At 39.9% G+C, this 19,594-nt stretch overlaps 1 protein-coding gene and 1 non-coding gene across 2 annotated transcripts in view; one reads left to right on the top strand and one right to left on the bottom strand.

Moving 5' to 3' along the window:
- DOCK4 (dedicator of cytokinesis 4) overlaps positions 1–19,594 on the bottom strand; it is a 405,833-nt gene that overhangs the window by 308,217 nt on the left and 78,022 nt on the right. The window lies entirely within an intron of this gene.
- Positions 11,023–11,095, top strand: TRNAS-AGA (transfer RNA serine (anticodon AGA)). Its single transcript has one exon. It is a non-coding gene; the product is annotated as a tRNA-Ser (tRNA).

Genomic DNA, 19,594 nt, shown 5'->3' with positions numbered 1-19,594 from the left:
AGATATTTTTATCTATACTTCTCAACAGATGAAAATGTTAAAATTCAATTACATGTCAACAAAACAGCTCCCTGGAGAAATGACTTGGGCACACTTTTGGTGTCAAGGATCAGAGGACTCTAGCCAAGGGAGTGACAGTTTTCTTCCACCTGAGCAGGAAGAATCTGGGCTCTGGCTTGTCCTTGAACCTACAGGAGGACTCTCAGCCCCATGTGCCCAGAAGTCTCTTCAAAGCAACATCTAACTGCACTCAAGTGAAAAACACTTTCTCCAAAGGCTATGGCAGTGTGAAACAGCTAAAGATGACCCAGCCTCAAAGAGACTGTGATTTGCATTAAACTTCCCTTCCTTTGCTTTTTTTAACCTACCCAACAGGCAGCAATAGATCAGAAAACCATAATCACAATTCCAATTTTGAAACTGCACTGTCCTCCTTCCCCAAGACGACGGAATAAAAAGCACAGACAGCAGGCTCTGGGTACCAGTAAATTACACCTCTGCACACTTCAGGATGTCAAAGAGGTGTTGCTCTCAGCAGGCATTTGGGGAGAAGTGGGAACAGAATACTGAAATTCCTACCAGCCTAGAAAGTCAAGGTGTCCTGAGGAATCAAACCCCAGTTTAACAACAAAGGATTTATCATTTCTATCTTTCCCACATTGATGTTATTATAGAATATTTGAACACATGTGGAGATAATTATATCAGAAGGCAGAAAATAATGTAACCCAAACACAGCGAAGGTGTGTAGCTGAATTCTTAATAGGAAGATAGTTACACTGTTACTTGAAAGGATATAAGTGGGTACACTGTTATCTAGGAATTGCTTAACGGTCACCTGATCACAAATAAACATTAAGCGGTTCCTTTTGCATGTGCTCTCTTCTCTCAATGCCCCTTCCATCTCCTACGCCCCACAAATCACTGTTCTTTAATAACAGTGTAATTAATTCTCTCTGGGCAACTAATTTTTTTAAAGTATCATTTAAGTTGGTCTGCAAACCATCATTAATATCCTGTTCTCAAAAATAACCTATGACTTAATATGCAGATTAAATGAAAAGTCATCACAAGTTTCAAAACGGGAAAAAAATTCTATGAATGTTACTGCTTTGAAGTCTAGCGATGACTACGCCCCTTACAGATTCATGTGGGCCAACAATTCTAAGAAGCAGGAATGTTCTGTTTTAAAACATTCCTGCAGTAGAGCTGGTAGTCAGCAAAGATGTTGTTTCTTTTAAATGTGAAATGCTGTATAAGCAAAACCACCTTTCTGTAAGGAAACTCTTATTACTATAATATATCACCTCAAAGACCAGTGCAAAAAATCCAGTGATTTTAACTCTTTATTTTTTATTTGTGACAAGGGGGAATTAGGTTTATTTATTTATTTTAATGGAGATACCAGGGATAGAACCCAGGACCTTGTGCATGCTAAGCACACACTCTACCACTGAGCTATATCCTCCCCCCACCCAGTGTCTTAATTTTTTAAAGAACAGAATGCCCTATACCCATCTAATATGAAGTTAGCTTTATAAAACTTGCCTTTAAATTTTTTTCTATTGAAAATTTAGATTAAAAAGTTGATCCATCAGGATTTTTGGTCCGTATAAAAAAATTAATAGCTCTCTGAAATATAGGAAAAATAAAAGAAAAAAACTGTCTAAAATGGTCATTTTTGAAATTTAAAAACTGTAAATTTAGTTTCTGTCTTAGAAAAGGATATTGAGCCTAGACATTATAAGACCATCTGACTTACCCAAAGCAGGCAGAAAACATGGAAATATCAACAACTGATTAGAAAATATTTATGTTAAAATATACAACAACAGGATCTTTCAAAAGCACATTCATATCAACTCTCAAAAAGTATTATAATTTATTTAATCCCACTAAAATAATACACTTCTTTCTTTAAAAACATTGGTCTGTCAGAGGTTAAATTAACACCCACCACAAGGGAAAAATGAAGTAATATCAGGTCAGGGCTCAGGGATGAGACATAGTGGATTTTCTCTTGTGACACAGTGACAAGCTATACAGATGAAATGGGACTATGAGAAACAGAGCTGCATTTCAGCAAGACCCAGTCCCTCCAAAATGATAGCCTTATGAAATACAAATCATTTTAAATCAAAATTTCTTCCAAAGATTTTGAGTTTACACCAGGGGAATCTCCAGGCTCTATCAGTATTGCAACTTAGAAAATAACCCCTGGTAAATTACACCAGCTTAGTTGTAATTATCTTGAAAGACAGAAACATGACAACTGCTTATTAAAATAAAGTGTATAGGCAGGGATAAAAAATACATTGTAGTTAATAGAAAATGACAGAGTCAGCAACAAAAAAAGATCTGAAATTAAAAACTGACCAACCCTTAAGAGTAGATTTCAATGGTTAAAATAGGGGCTTTATTGTTAACTTTGGCACAGCAAAAAAATAATCCACAATACTAAAAAAAAAAAAAAAAATCCTATTTTTCTAGCCATTAATCAGCCTTTCAAAAGTAGAAAGCTGAATTTAGGCTTCTTTATTTTATATAGCACATAGACAAGCTGGAGTCAAAGAAAGGCAATATGAGTTGAGAGGGAAATGTTGAATTATGGAGGAATGTATAGACTTTCAGTTGCTAAAGGAAAATAAAAGGCTTAAGAAGAAAGAAATGGGGGAGGGGGAGGGATTTCAATTACCATAAGAAATATTTAGATTTACTTGAAAATCAAAGGAGAAATGGTGAACAGGACACAAAAAGGAGTTAAACTCCAAAATTTTAATCTCTTAAGAGACAGAACGTGTAACTAAGCGGCCCATTACACTTCTTGAAGTTATTTAGCTCCATGAATCCTATGGATAGAGAATTCAGTTAACATTTCACTCTTCTTTCTCCTATTGTGACAGTGATAATTCCATCAAAAAATGGCTTCATTCTTTCCCAAACATGCATGCTACTTTGAAATATTTTTATAAAGTTCACTGCTGTAGAGACAGACAAGAATAAAAGTAAGAAATTTTAAGAAACCATATAACATTTTGCCAAATTCCCTTAAGACTAAATCAGCAAGTCCCATGAGTTTAGGTGTGTCTGGAACTGAAAAAGCATGAATATAATTAAGTCTTTCTGAAGCAAGTTTTACAATTACAATGTGGCTCTAGAAGTTGAGATCAGGTCTCACTCATCCCTCTGTCACAACACAAAGCATTACACACAGTTGGTGCTCAATAAATGCTTATTCAGCCAAAATGAATTCTAATGCCTTTGAATTCCATGCAGAAGCCAAAGCAACGTTAAATGTCAGTGAAGTCCTACAGAATGCGTGAGATTTGGTGCAGGCCAAACCCAAAGACCAAGATATAGCTGACTGCTAAAGATCCCAGTGAGAAGATGAGGAAAGGCACATGCCAAGCCAGCATGGAGATGGGGAACTGGGCATCCCAGCAATGGACCATAGGGCACACCATTGGGAAATACAGGAACAGAAAGTCAACTGGTGTTGCAACAGAAGTGTAAATAGTCTGTGTAAGAGAGGCACAGCGGCAGGGGCCCAGGGGTTCAGGGGCAAGATTCAGTCACTGGATGAGTCTGTCTATGGAAAGCAGGGCACCAATACAGAACAAATGGAATGCCTATCAGGTGGAACACACCAAGGCAGGGCACAGGAATGGAACACAGGACCTCATAACCACAACTAGAGCCAACACTCATCCAAAGGGAAATAGGGAAGAAGCTTAGTCAACAGAACCCAAGCAACTAATCAGAAAAATACAGATGGTGAAAGAGAATCAGTACTAAGTCATCAAGCCATCCAAATGAGGATTCTTAAAGATTTTTTGGCTAGGAAAAGGATCAATTTCAGATCTCAGGGAAGTTCTGAACATACTGAAAGGTTTAAACAGCTCTAGGTAAAGGGATGAGGATTCAGGTGGTTCCATCAGCCTTTTGTAGACTAGACACGTTCTGAACTTCTGCTATTCTGATCAGTATTATTTATGGTGATCACACAGGTGAACATATGAATAGAACTCTCAAAAAGTTCTGAGACTATAAATTGAAAGCCAGTGGATACCACCTAAGCTGAAAACAGCTTATTAATGGCTTTATCATCATTAAGCCGAGATGCAGGAGGAGATGTTAAATGTCAGAATGCCAGACTAACTCCCCATTCTAACAGCAATTAGGACAGCAGAAGTTTGCCCATAGGAAGCTGAACATTTGGGGCGGAACTCAAGATTCCATTGTGTATTTCAGCATGGAAATTTTGTTATATAACCAGCAGTTTATTACATACAATTAGTATGCTCTTTTGCAAAATGCTTTCCTTCTCTTCCATCTGTGTCTCAAATGTTTCCATCCAGCAAAATTATTAGAAACTGCTTAAATATGAGCAAATGCCAAAATTAAAAGTGCTAAAAAAAAAATACAAAGATAATCCATGTTCCTCTACTCAAATTCTCTCAAAAATAAACTATTTACCACTAGAGGAAATTGTATCTTTTATTCTATGAATTACATATATATATATATATATATATAATTTAATTATATATGTAATTTCCTTTAGCAGTGAATAGTTTAATATATCACACAACTTGAAATAAGGTAACTATTAACCCAAATTAACATATACTGAACTTTAAATAATCCAAGAAATACTTTCACAACACCTAAAAAGAAAAAGTGCAGGAGCAATTTAAATTCCTAAAACTTATGATCACCATTTACAGTCTAGAAAGGCAAATAAGTAATAGTCCAGAGAAATATGAGCAGACACTACCCCTGATAACCATGTCTAGAGTAGGATCCTACACACACACGCCTCTCTTTCATAATAGCCCCTTATTCTCCTTAACAGGAAAAAGCAGTCTATTGTATTCCTTAACACAATTGATAATTATGTATCTACTTGTTTGTTTACTCATTCAATGCTTGTCTCTCCAGTACTTCACTGTAAGTTCCATGAGGTCAGGGAAGGTGACAGTTCTGTTCACCACCAAGCAACTATCCTAACACATGGCAGGCATTCATTAAAATTGATAGATTGATTGACTGAATTCATGAATAAACACTATTTTCTTTTAGGTTCACAGACCTTATACAGACAGATCAGAAAGACTTGCCTTTCAAACCAACCAAGTACGAAGCTGGCCCAGAAACCTCGTAATACGTATGTGCAAGGAAGGAAAAGTAACAGATGCAAATAAATAGACAACCGGCCGGGTGGACACAACAGCAGGTAAAACGACCCCTCACTCACATCTATGAACATATTTGCTGGTATTTGAGTCCACTGATATATTATTACTGACATAATTGTAGGTAAGATGTAAAAATTAAAAATCAATGAAAAAATAATGAACAGGTTTTGTTTTTCCTATGGATTTCTTGTACAAATTAAACACTGATAAATATTTGCAAAGCAAGGACTCAAATAGTCTTCTATCCTCTTAATTCTAGACTCTAATTTTATAATCACATCTTTATTTTTAGACTCCATGGAATAGTACAACAAAAATAAATTCTGGCACTGAAAATGAGCTGTGCTTCAAACCTACGTATGCCAACTATGATACTTCCTTCCAACTGTGAATAAAGAATATTATATTATGCATGAAGCATTTCATGTAATGTTTTGATATTGCTACAACTATGTAAAGCACTTGTTAAAATCGTGAGGGTCTCCTAGGAACTGAATCCGGGTGTCTGTTACAGAAGGATATGGTAGGGGGAACAAGCAGAGTGAGATTTCCCCTTTCGACATCACTTCTAAAGAGAATTATTGCAGTCAGTAATCCACCAAAAAAATACCATCTACTAAGAATTAACAAGCAATTTTATCACAGGCAGACAGTGCCTAGATATAAATTCAGCTCCATTATCCCAGTGTAAGGTCACGCTGATTTACTACATTATTTCACATGCTAGTTAAGAAACTCATCTGTAATACACACCTCAAAGGATCTTTTGAATCAAGACGATGGTGACCCTGCCTGTGTCATAGCTCTGGTCCCCAGAGGGGTGAAATATGTGCTATGAAGAAGAAAGGCTTGATTTTTACATGCAGTTGCTTAGCATCAAGTACTTCTATGTCAAAAGATGAATGGTACCAATAAAATAGCTTATTACAAAGGCTACCAATCAGCCCTTGAAAAGTCATGACCCAGCACCAACTACCCGAAGCAGTTCTCTCAGCTGAATCTGATATTTATTGTTGTTATGATTCTTCACACAATGAAATCCCTCAGAAACCCTCTCCCTTGATATTTTTAACTCGAATACTTCACTTTTCAACCGTAACTTCTGTGCCTTTCCCATACTGGCAAGTACACTCATTTTTTCTTTTGCCTTCAAATAGATCTGTAATTCATTCCTGAACCTTCTACATTTTCTGCTCACTAACTTTTCCTAAAGTCTTTTTTACGCAGGACTTATCCTTCACCTTCCCTTAAATGCTGATGCTCTGAGGTCTTCCCTAAGATTCATGTGCACCTGCTCTTCCCCCACCAGGGTGGATCTGTCTTTCTCCTCCCAGCCTCCTCAGCAGTTCTTGCGATACTTCCTGACTTTACAAGCACTTCACTCTGTGACTGTTTATGTTATCTGCCTCCCACTGCCAGGGTGAGGTTTTTGCGGACAGGACATATACTCAAGCACATCACCTAATTAATAGCAGGTCTCAGTAAATGTAAGATTAATGAGCAAGGCTCTGAGAAACTGATAAGTGGGTGAGGAAGACAGAGAAAGCTAGAAACGTGGTGAGTTCTGAAAGTAGGCACAACACAATGGTTAAGAAGAAAAACTCCAGAACCCACTGCCAGGGTTCAAATCCCAGCCCTGCCATTTTCTAGTCCTTAGGTAAGGTACCTATCTTCTGAATATCATGAGGAATGACTGAGTTAATACATGTCAAACATGTAGAAAAGTGCCTTTAAGCATTCTAAACACTCTGAGAGCTGGAAATTAACATTTACACAATGGATTAGGCTCTTTAAGAATCCCAGTTACCCTGTACTAATAAAACCTTTTAAGTTATTAACAAAATAACAGGTTCAATTTTTGTTTTAAGAGCTTTCTTATTGAAAGAAAGCAAACCCACAGATGTCTAGACTTCTGCCTCTGATAACGCTGACTTGTGCACATGCCTGAGTTCACCTGTGACAACAAAGAAGTCACTTAAAACAACTATAAAATGAACTCAAGTTACATGAAACAGTTCCTTTTTTTTTTAAAGTTTATGAATTATACCCATTTTCCCCATAGTATTACAGGAAAATAGCACATGATTAGTGTTTTCAATTCTCAGATCACAATCCCCAAACTTTGGAAGCAAATGGAAAGTAAGAACAAGGTAGAATTTTTCTAACTAGACTGTAGGTGCAAAAGTACTGAAAAATGAATGGGAACTTGAGTCCAGAGAAGTCATAACTACAAATTCAGACCATCTCCTTCCTCCCTTTCTAGTCCCAGCCCCAGGCCCCTGAGAACCAGTGGGAAAGCCCAAAGGGCCATCTCTTGGCCTGGGCAGGACATCTATTTACTCAGGGGAATCAGAGCTGCAGAATATTTGGTCGTGGCCCTTAAAACCAAGGGTTCAGTCTCAGGGTAGGGTAGATTGGTGAAAGATGGTCTATTTATAGGATTTAAAAAAAAAAAAAGATCGATTCATGAGTGCTCTTGCCCTAAGGACAGCCTAAAACAACCATTCTCTGTTTCTGAGACCAGGGACTCAGTCCTGATCATCCCTTCAGGACATGACCCATGGTCAACTTCTCAAGGAGGGACCCACCCTACCAGCCTGAGCTCTATGACAGGACAAGGAGAGACAGTCCTAGCCCCTGCACCCCACTGGCAACCCTCTTCTCCCAGTGCTTCAGGGCCAGTGCTGCAGGGCAAGCTCTTTAGAAAGACTCAGTATGAATTCTCTCCTGTGATTGTGGTCATTAGAGAACATGGGTTAGGTAGGTTAATACCCTCTCAGTCTTACAGTGGTACTTTCACGACAGATGCATTATTGCTACTGTGTATTCTGGAATATGAATCATAACACACAGCAATTATTACTGAATTACTTTTAAGTATGTCACTGAAACAGAATGCCTCATTAACCAGCCTTGCTCTCTCCATTAGCAAACTAATCATTAGTGTAGGGCCCTCTAAGAGGAAGAGGGGGGAAAGCTCCCAACTCAGAACCTTTACACTTCTCTGCACATAATTGTAGGCCACAGCTTGTGAAACTTGGCTCTCTGATTGCCAGGGAAGTGCCAAAACTCAAAATTAACCTTGGCCACTACCAAACTCAGAGAATCAGTCATCAGAAAAAGTCTGCTTTCCCCCCTCCTATCTTGGACAGCATAATTTAGAATGGACAAGTCTAAAGTACCACTTTTTAGGAGAAAAAAATCCAAATGACCTCCTGTATTCTAAATTTGTGCTAAGGAATAAAGAATATAAAAAGTAGAAGGCAGAAGTTTCAAAATGCTTATAATCGGAGGCGGGGGAGCAGAATATACTAAAAAGTAAGTTCGGAAAAATATAGGATAGTATATAATTAACCCAATGCCAAATGGTGTGATATCAATAATAGGCAGTAAATAGGCTCAAACTGGGGTGAGATCAGTAAAGCTGGGGATGACAGGTTCAAGAGTAACTATCATACCATATGAGATCGCTCATATGTGGAATCTAAAAAAAAAAAAAAAACACAAACAAAGCATAAATACAAAACAGAAATAGACTCATAGACATAGAATACAAACTTGTGATTGCCAAGGGGGCAGAAGGTGAGAAGGGATAGACTGGGATTTCAAAATTGTAGTATAGATAAACAAGATTATACTGTATAGCACAGGGAAATATATACAAGATCTTATGGTAGCTCATGGAGAAAAAAATGTGACAATGAATATATATATGTTCATGTATAACTGAAAAATTGTGCTCTACACTGGAATTTGATACAACATTGTAAAATGATTATAAATCAATAAAAAATGTTAAAAAAAAAAAAAAGAGTAACTATCATGACTCAAGAAAGGGATTGGAGCATCATTTCAGATTACCATCTATAGAGTATTAGCTTGGTAATCTCCCAGATCATTAAAAAATAGGAAAAGACTGGTCACTGTCAGAAACATGTCACAGACCATACTGATGACATTATTCTGCGCTTGTGATCAAGGAGAAAAACTCCTAGTCCTTGTCACCTTGGAAGGTGATCTGAAATATGCTTAAATTAACTTATAGATGACAGATTCTGGTTTGTTTTTTTTTTTTTAACTTATTTACTAGTTTTTATATATTTTCAACCTCTCTCTAAAGTTATGGAAAATTATAATAAAGAACATAACAATAACCTTACAGAAGGAAACAAATTCAAAACTCAATGTGAAAATCTAGAACTCTTCTAAAATAAAATGTGTCTTTTTTTTTTTTTTTAAAGCCTTCAGCAGTGAAGAAAGCATAACATTCAGACTCAGTTCTGGGAGGCGGCAATGGAATCTAATGGGACCTGGTACCTCGAGGCAAGAACAGACACAAGTCTTCAGGCACACTAAATACCCCTTTCTTTTCGGCAAGTTTCTGATCAAAGCCGCTTGTCAGAAAGGTTGAGGGTGCATTCTAATCTACACCCAGAGACTGATATTCCAAACTGCTGACGAGGACAATTTCAAACACATGGAAGATCAGACTAGCAGACAGCAAGGCAGGATCTTGTAAATCAAGTTGAGAAATTTAACCAGACCTCTCCAAACAAAGCAGCCACACAGAGGTGGGACGCTGAGGAGGCTGTGGGCTAAACAAGACACTTACTTGGGGAACAGCAAAGATTCTCCTCAGACATGTCAACGTCTGACGGCACATCCAGGAATCCACATAGTGGAGAATGGAAGAAAGGCTTTGAACCTTACGGGTTTTCAAAATTGGAATAATCACTTTCTTAACCTAACCAATGATAACTTCAAAATTATTCCCAAGAAACATCTAATTCTGAGTAGCATGGCTTGCTGATGAGGCCTTTGATGTCACTAGCCCCAGAGAGCTGAGTGAATTGGCTTATTACACCCAAGAGTTATTTAACATTTGCCAATCGGATGCAGAGAATGACTGCCACAGGCAGAAAGATTCGTGTGCAGGTTTACAAGGTAGAAGGATTAAGTTCTGACTTGGCTTCTATTTTCTCCTTGAGTTCGTAAAACTGAAAGAGGGTATGTGTGCAAAAGAACAATGAGCATTACTTAAGTCTGAAGGAAAAAGGAAGAAAGTTACGTATTATTCTGGCAATATTTTGTTTTATAAACTACTTGGCAGCATTTGGCTAAATCCAGCAAGAAATTTTAAGTACCATGTTTTGGCCATAGATCATTTCCATGAAAGCAACATAACTCCACTAAATTTTTGAAGAGATGATTTAATTAAAATTAAATTGAACAGATATTTATTAACTACTTATTATGTAAGAGGCATTATACTAAAATCCGATAAGCCCATGTGTACCAGGACCTACCTTCAAATACCTCACAATCTAATGAAGGAAAGGAAAGAGAAGACACACAATGTATACAAAAAGCCACAGTTTTAGATTGAACTGTGTTCCCCCAAAATTCATCTGTTCAAGTCCCAACCCCCAGGACCTTCAAATATAACTACATTTGGAGACGGGGCCTTCAGAGAGATAATTAAAGTTAAATGAGGTCATATGGGTGGGCCCTTACCCAATTTGACTAGTGTCCCTTCTAAGAAGAGGAAGCGACACCAGGATACAAGGGAGGTGCATGCACAGAAAAGAGACCAGATGAGGACACAAAGGGACCTCTGCAAGTCAAAGAGACAGGCCTTGGGAGAAACCTACCCTGCTGACACCTTGATCTTGGACTTTCAGCCTCCAGGACTGTGAGAAATGAAATTTCTGTAGTTTAAGTCACCCAGTTTGTGGTATTTTGTTAGGGTCACCCTAGCAGACTAATAATAAAGCCACTATCCCGGGGAAGTAATGATGCATAGCACAAAAGGGAAAGTGAGGGAAGAGGGAATAGCTCAGTGGTAGAGTGCGTGCCTAGAATGCACGAGGTCCTGGGTTCAATCCCCAGTCTCTCCACTAAATGAATAAATAAACCCAATCACCTCCTGAATCAGGAGACATTTCATGGAGGAAGCTCGTGGGATGGATGAGTGAAATTCTGAACATGAAGGTGCGGGAAGAATGGGGAGAAAAATCATTCCAGGAATGAGCCAAGATCCCAGGGCAGGAAAGGGTAGGACATTTGGTCAGTAACCAGTTGTCCAGTTTGGTGACATTCTGATTTCCTGTGGGCAGGGAAATGAGACTCTATTAAAATCATACAGCAAAGGGCTTTGAATGTCAGTGTCAGGGATTTATCCTGAATTTGGTAGAAGCAGGGCAGCACATAAAAGAGAAATAAACTATCAATTACATGGTCTTCAAGTGCAACAGGAATGATTATTTCTTATTTCTGAATGTGGAGAAGAATCTTATATAGGGCAATGAAATTAATAAAATTTGTGTTTTTCTTTCTGAAAAACATACACACATGAAAGTTCTAAGTATGAATTTATTCTAAGAGTCTAAGATTAGCGTAATATAAACATTTATGGGATACATTCCTAGATAGACTGTGGTATTATTTCACTGCAAGCTCATCTGAATTCTGAAGAGCTTGCAAAAATAAATGCCACTATCTAAAAAAAGGATACTAACCTGAATTCTAAATTCATATTCATTACATAGTCTGTTAGGTGTCACACACAACACTGGAGTGATACACATCCTTCCAGGAAACAGAAAAGTGACTGAACTAAACAAATCCCTCATTAGAAGCGCGCTAGGCTTCTAAGTTTGATAGCACAAGTAAAGGAGGTACACTTCTTCTGAACTAAAATTTCCACCTCAATAAATAAATGAGAAGGTGTAATATTTTACACCATTAGCTACACTGTTTGTTGTTAGACCACTGAGGATACCTTAGATCACTTTCCTGGCATCAAGACATTTATTTATACTCCCTTAATTTGCAGGCCCCAGTGAAACTTAGATAATTAAAAGGGTATTTCAAACTTAGGTCATTAGAAGAACATTGGCCAAACCCAGTAAGTTTCCACTGATATCAAAACAAACTAAAAACCCACTTCAGGAGCTGATCTTTCATTATATCCTTTCTATTTATTGCAGACAAACATCAACATATCCATATTATTGCATTTCAATACCAGCAGAAACCCAACAATTACTAAAGAAACCATGAAAATGGATGCTGTAATCCTCCTTCTTAGGGATATAATCTAGGAGAATGTAGGGAATTTTAATCAGCAGTAAATAAAGCCAGACTCCTTATTTCTCAACACTGCTAGGTACCAGGGATGCAGACCAATCACTTCCAGTACCTGGCCCAGTTTGATTTACTGGGAGAGGAGAAAAGGAGAGGGGGAAAAATGCCCCAATCATAACCCCTCTTCAAAAGATTGATGTGAGAAGAAAGTGCTTTGCCTCTCTTCAAGGATTTCTCTCAGAAAGAGAAGTTTCAGAAATAGACCCACAGACAGAGAAAACAAACTTATGGTAACCAAAGGGGAAAACGAGGGGCTAGGAAGGGTAAATTAGGAGTTTGGGATTAACAGATACAAAATGGAGGTGGGGTAGAGGCTATACCTCAATGGTAGAGCGCATGCTTAGTTGGCATGCACAAGGTCCTGGGTTCGATCCCTGGCGCCTGCATTAAAAAAAATAAAACAAAAAACAAAATAGATATGCCAACTGTGTAGCACAGGGAACTATGTTCAATATCTTGTAATAACCTGTAATGGAAAAAATCTGAAAGAGAAAGGAAATATACGTATGTATAACTGAACCACTTTGCTATACACATGAAACTAACGCAACATTGTAAATCAAGTATACTCCAATTAAAAAAGAAAAAAGAAAAAGAAAGAGAAGTTTCCTTCATCTAGGAAAAAGAGACTAACTCCCTGCCCACATGGTGACATTCCAGGAGTGTGGCTGAGGTATCCCAAGAGCAGCAAATGGGCAGGAGAAGTGCCCACGGGCACCGTAGCCCTGGCTCCCAACAGCCCTCTTCCTAGTTTCTGCTGCCATTTCCCCAAGAAAAACAAACAAACAAACAAAAATAACAACAAACAAGGACAACAAAAACCCAGGAGGAACAGCAGGGAACCCTTCCTCAACTGCCAAACAGACAAGATGAATGATCTCTGCTGACAAGGTCTCCCCGCTCCAGTCAGAATTACAGAGGAAGCAGCACTGAGGGATCGCCCACTGGCCAACTCCTCCACAGCCCCAAATGAGACCCAGAGAAGGAAAAAAACATGTGGTAAGCCTAAGATAGAAAAAGCAAGACTGTTTTTTGGAAGAAAATGCTACACAAAGTCAGGTAATCCAACTCTCACATAAATGCAACCAACTTTCCTGATAGAAACTCCTGGGCCACCTGCTCTCTTGAGGTAAAACTACTGAACTAAAAATAAAAATGTATTGATTTTCACGGATATTGTGTCTCAGCAGAAAGGGAAGGTCCTCAGGTTGTAAGAAAGTTTGGAGGGAGGCTGGTTACTGAACAAAAGCTACATATTTGAGAGCGACCAGGGTGCATTTCTATATATAGCACTACTTCTGTTAAGCTGCAGTAAAAATCATCTTTGAACGCAGCATTGTATCCAAAAGCAAAGTCATTTGTGGACGGCCTCCCAGAGAAGCCAGAGGACTGCCAAACATGAATATGAGCCTCCAAATCTCCTGATACTGTTTTTTTTTTCTTTAAAATGTAATATATTAGCAGATATTTTTCCAATAAAGGTAAAAAAGCAACTTAAATACTAGAAATCATGTTTTAAAACACTGTTAACATTTGCAGAACTCCACTGTGATTAGAATACAATTTCAAGGCAATGAGAATTTCATACAAATACGTGCAGTGACATGCATCTATCCACTCACACAGCTCACTCTGTGGCTTGAGTCCAGGGTGATATAGGTCTCCTAGCCACCCAGCCATCAGAGCCTTAGGTTTCAATGTCAAGAAACTAAATCAAGAGGATAGGAAACATTTATGTGTTATTACCCCTGCATCAGGGTCCCGACACTGGGCCTGTCCAGGGAAGAGCCACACGGCAAACAGATCTCCAGGCCACCTTCATCAGCAGATGACGCAGGGTCAAGGCCAAATCTAACAAGCATCATGCACAGTGGGGGTCATCCAGGAATCTCTCAGCCAAGAAGAGGATGGCCCTGTCTTCAGAGGCAACCTTGTGCCTGCTTGTGGTGAGTTGCTGACTGCAGCCTTTCAGATCAGGCGCTCCCCACTCCCATCCTTCAGACACTCTTACTGGAGACCCAGGGTCCACTGCTCAGAGCAATCAGATGGGTATGCAGCTGGAGGTGAGGGTAGCTCACAGACTGCAGGAGGAGCCTGTCCCATAGGGTCTGTGCAACTCACCTCCCACCATGAAACATGCAGCTGCATCTGTCTGCATCTTCCCCATTCAGAATGCACCTCAGCAAGTAGTTCCATCTATGAGCCATCTATTCCTCTCCTTCAAGACCCCCCTCCCCGCCACTCTCAGGACTTCCACCCTCAGGTCTTCACTGAGCAAAGTGAGGGAGGTATAGGTGACCCACATGAGAAAAGGGGTGGAGTCATTTCTGAAAATCGCCCACAGCAGGTGACAGCACCTGGGTACAGAACCTTGGGCCCTTTAAGCTCTTCCCATCTGGCCACCTGGTCCTGCCCCAATAGCTGGTTCCTCAGAGCATTCGTTGGACCAGATGACACTAAGCAGGGGATGCAAGCACATGGGGAAGATGGAGCCATCTCGAGGGTCCCAGTCTGGCTAGGTTTGTTTTGAGGTATGAGCAGTGGTCACAAAAACACTACCTTAGGTGGGGTGGGGATAAGGGACTGCCTTAGTTCCAGTTATTTCCATCTGCTTGCCCTTAGGACATAGGTAAGTGTCCTGGTCTCTGTGGTGTCTATATCAGGCTGAGAAAAACACTTTAATTTTACAAACTGGTGAAAATCACCAGTTTATATGTATATCAGTTACCATACACAGTATTTCTGCCCACATGGGGCAATTTTGCTAGTCATTTGTTCTCTCTTTAATTCCAGCCAATAATTTCTGTTTTATATATCTAGACATCTTCTGCAATTTTTCACTAAAACTTTTTAATGTTTATGAAGTTTTTTATTCAGAAAACTGATCACTCCATGACACTTCAGTTACCATCCTGAGCTTCTGCTCTCAGAACTCGTGTGACAGGACCCTGGCCTGGTTCCTGGTTCCACGTAAAAGGGTCAGGGCTGAAGCTCCCATTCTGGACAGAGTATGACCTGCCTGTCTAACCTCAGATCACTAGATATTTTAATTATGTACAGGCTTCTTCTTTCATAAAGAAGAGAGATAAACAGTCTACATAATACTCAAAATATTCTCCAAGGGCCTTCGCGTTTCTTCTTGGCCCCAACCTGGAAGACTTTTTCCACATTCATCACGAAGATTCCTCTGAGTAAACTGTGAGTGAGTGGATTTTACCAAAGATTTCACAGAGAGAAGTGCCAGAGTGTTTACACCCACACAATCACATCGAGCCCTGGAGGCACAGCTCTTCTCAAATCTTTCTTATCAGCCTCCAGCCGGCAGTCCTCACTCCCTTCGCCTTTACCTGAGAGATCTTTGAATCCCATTGGCTTTCATCTCCCCTTAGGGACAGTTTCAGGTACCTCTCAATCCCTCCCACTTTCCTACACAGAAAAATTTAGTTCTATCCCAGTTTCTACCTCTTGTTTTATACTCCTCACCTGGCACCTAACGGTGTCTTCAAGGACGTGATGGGCTGTCATTGTGAGAGAGCTGACTATCTGCTCAGCAAACCACAGATTTTCCACAATTAGGACCCTGAGAAGGCAGTGGTGGATTACCAATAGAAAAATTAAAAATTACACTTCTGAATATTCAGTAAAAACAAGCTTGCCAATTTAAAAAAAAAAAAGCAACAAATTAGGTCAGAGGCTATGGTGAAAGAAGCCATTACTAGGGAATTCCTAAGGCAAAGTGGGCCGTTGGCCAGTTCTAGCAATTTAAAAACCAAAGTGATCTGTTCCTGAGGTCTCAAATACAAAGACCAGTATCTGAGACTTGGAAGAAAAGTCTCAAGTGAGCAGAAGTCATAGAAGAACTGGGTTCCTGGTGAAAACAGCTGGGCTGAGAGGGCAGCGATGCAAAACCCAGGGATTCTGACAATGAGGTCAGGAGCCCAAAGTGAGCTAATTTGGGGCACCACAAAATAATTAAAATAGAGAGCAAAAAGAAAATTATGACGATTAAGGTACGTAAGAAAAGGAAAAGAATCTTTGAAAATTGATTTTTCAGTATCTAATTCCATAGTCTTCCCCAAACAGAAAAGCTTCAGTAAGCTTAGCTTCTTTTCAAAAGATCTGCAGAAGGTTTAAGAGAATCTCATACCAGGACCTAGCCAAAAACAAAACATCATTTCCTTTACCCTCCCCACTACCCCAGAGAGCTCCCTCCCCACCCATCCCGGTTGACCTCCATGTTTCATTACAAGGACTACTGCATCCTAAGTCCATCAGGTCAAAACATCTGTGTGGTTTTTGGCTTTTTAACTAACCTTCTTCTAAGCAGGGGCCAAATGCTGCAAATCTGACCTGCCTCCTCGTGCTCCCTGGATGAAAACATGAATACACAACCCATCTTGGTCAAGCCGTCATGACACAGTCACTCCCAATGACTAATATTGGAAAATACTGGTTCACTTAGTAATAGAGAGCTTCCAAATGCTGATGCGTCTCATTCTACAATATCAAAATATCGCCAAATCTCATCAAAAAAAAAGTTTGAAAGTACTGATGTGCAATTAGGTTCACAGGGGCAGATATAAATTATTCTTAATTCTTATTTTTGCTCAAGAGGGCATAGTTTATCCTTGGCTGTAACTGCTGTCAAATGCCTTGAAGTGACAGGCTTGCTTTGTTCATTTCCAAGAAAATGTCTGCTAAGTACCCAAGGCTGAATGACTATAATATGTCGAATCATCTTCCGTGGAAAAAGGATGTTCCTTGAAAAAAGCAGCTAGTTCAGCTTGCAACTCAAATATTTGCAGAACTGCTTTTCCTCAGGACAACTAATGTTGTTTAGCAGGCAGCAGAAGTGTTTTCTGAGTGCCTCCCATTCTGTCACACAGAATATTACAAAGATGTGAACCTGAGGGTTGAGACATTTACTGCTTCATAAAGGATATTCTTGAGTGAAACTGGTAGGCACATGGAGGTGTAAAATGCAAGGACTACAGCTGGTTTTGTGCTAGGCACCAAAAGTTTTCCCAGCATTCTGCACCATCAATATAAATGCCCAACTCAGTGGGAAAGGCAAATAAAATGTTAATATTATGAAAATAGCTTTGTCTTTGCAGACCCTCCCCCAAAAGGGCCTAAGGGACCCCTAGAAGCCTGCAGACTTCACTTTTAGAATCTCTGATCCAGACTATTAAAATGCACTCCTGACAGGCCTTCCTGTCTCGATCTACACAGCAGATAATTCTTATCTCAAAATGCCACTAGGTTCACCTGTCTAAAACACAAGGACACATATTCCTCCCACCCCTATCAAAATCCTTTGAGTCCTTGCCACTGACAACAAAGTTAACTACAGATTCCTTGACTGACATTAAAGATGCCCAGTGAGGTTGCCTAAGCTGCTTTTCCTGCCTGGCTCCCCCATCTCCTGCGTTCACACCCTTCTGTCAGAACTTAAGTTCTTCCCAGCTGGCCAATTGCTTCTCTAATTTTCTCTGCCCAGAATGCACCCATCAATACCCCAGTCTTTCTTAAACCAGTGGTCCTCACCCCTAGCTGCCTGTGAGAATCCCATGGGGGTCGATTCCCAAGCCCCTCCCTCCAGAGATTTTGATTTAATTTGCATGGAGCCAGGCCTGGGGACATGTGTTTTTTAGAGCTTCCGAGGTGATACTCAGTTGAGACCCAATGAGTCCACCTTACATGCTACTGCCTGAAGGAAAGCCTTTTAGACTCTACCAGAAGAACAGGTGCACTTTGTTTGGACACCTCTGCAGCTGAATGTTCTCACCTCCTCTGTGGCGCATTTCATTTCTGCCTTGTAATTCAGCTATTGTTCTGTCTGTCACATCTCCCGCTAAGCTGCACAATCCTTTGCGACAGCACCTCATCGCACTCCTCGCTGCAGTCCCTGCAGAGCCCTGCCCAGGACACAGATTCAAGATACGCTGCTTCTTTTGATCTTTTTTTTTCTTGTAGTAAAATACACTTCACAGAAAGCTCACCATTTTAACCATTTTAAAGTATATGATTCAGGAGCACAAAGTCCAACGACAACAATGTTGCAACCATTACCACTGTCTAGTTCTAGGAAGTTTTCACCACCCCAAATGGAAATCACATACTCATTCGCTATCATCCCCCAGACCCTGCCTCCCACTCATCTGCTGTCTCTATCAATATGGTATAAAAGCCAATGTGTATCTGTCTGTATACAGCTGACCTGTGAACACAGGTTTGAACTGCACGGGTCCAAGTCTATGTAGATCTGTTTTGATAGTAAATACTACAGTACCACACGTTCCACTGGTGGTTGAATCTGTAGATGAGCAACCTCGGACATGGAGGCACCATAGATACAGAGAACTGACTAAATTATACCGAGTGTTCGACTGTGTGGATGGTAGACGCCCCAACCCCCAGGTGGTTCAAAGGTCAACAATATAGTATATTGCATATATATCCTTATGATGTAGAAGCTAATCAATCTATACATAGTGACAGATAAGCCACACGCACTGATGACAGCCCTCAGAGTCCTGACAGCCTTCCTGCCACTTCAAAAAGCAGCAACACTCAAGAAGCAGCCCTTGGATGCCCACCTTTACAAACACACTTCAGGTCGTTTTCAAGGGAAAGTGTCATATTCTGTGGAGTGTTTATGCCTGTCTTAACCATTTAACATGTGCAAAACTATGCTCCCGTTTTTACTTGGTTCCTATCTTCTTTTTAATGTATGGTCATTAATTATGTTTTTGAATGTTGGATCCCAGTTTTTCCCATCAGTGCTGTGGTTTTCATTGTGCAATTCTGCACAGCATCATGATTTGGGGGAACGCAGAAGTCAAGCTCCATCGTGATTTGGGGGAACGCAGAAGCCGAGCTCCAGTATGGCTTTTGCTGTAAGAGAGAAGCTTGGGTTCAAGGCCAAGCTTTCATGACCTGCTTCTTCCTTTACTTTGAGTCATTCCCAGACATCTCAACAAAATGTCATCGCACTTACTAAAAGCCTCTCTCCATTCAATTCCCTTTAAAACTTATTCTCACATCAATCATAAGTAGGAGTGGCTTCTTCCTCCACAGTCAGAAATACCCACGCATGACTTCTTGCCCAAGATGCAGAGCTGCTGTGTAAGAAAACTCTCTTGGCATATATCAAATCATGCCAATTTTCCTCAAAAATCTGTGATCTGCTTGCAGATCTCCTGCTTACAAAAGAATTACAACAGAACCAGACACAAAATTAAAGGCAG

This window comes from Camelus dromedarius, chromosome 7 (assembly GCF_036321535.1).
Source record: "Camelus dromedarius isolate mCamDro1 chromosome 7, mCamDro1.pat, whole genome shotgun sequence".
NCBI lineage: Eukaryota > Metazoa > Chordata > Mammalia > Artiodactyla > Camelidae > Camelus > Camelus dromedarius.
Note: the sequence above shows the minus strand (reverse complement) of the source record. Positions and strands in the feature narration are given on the sequence as shown.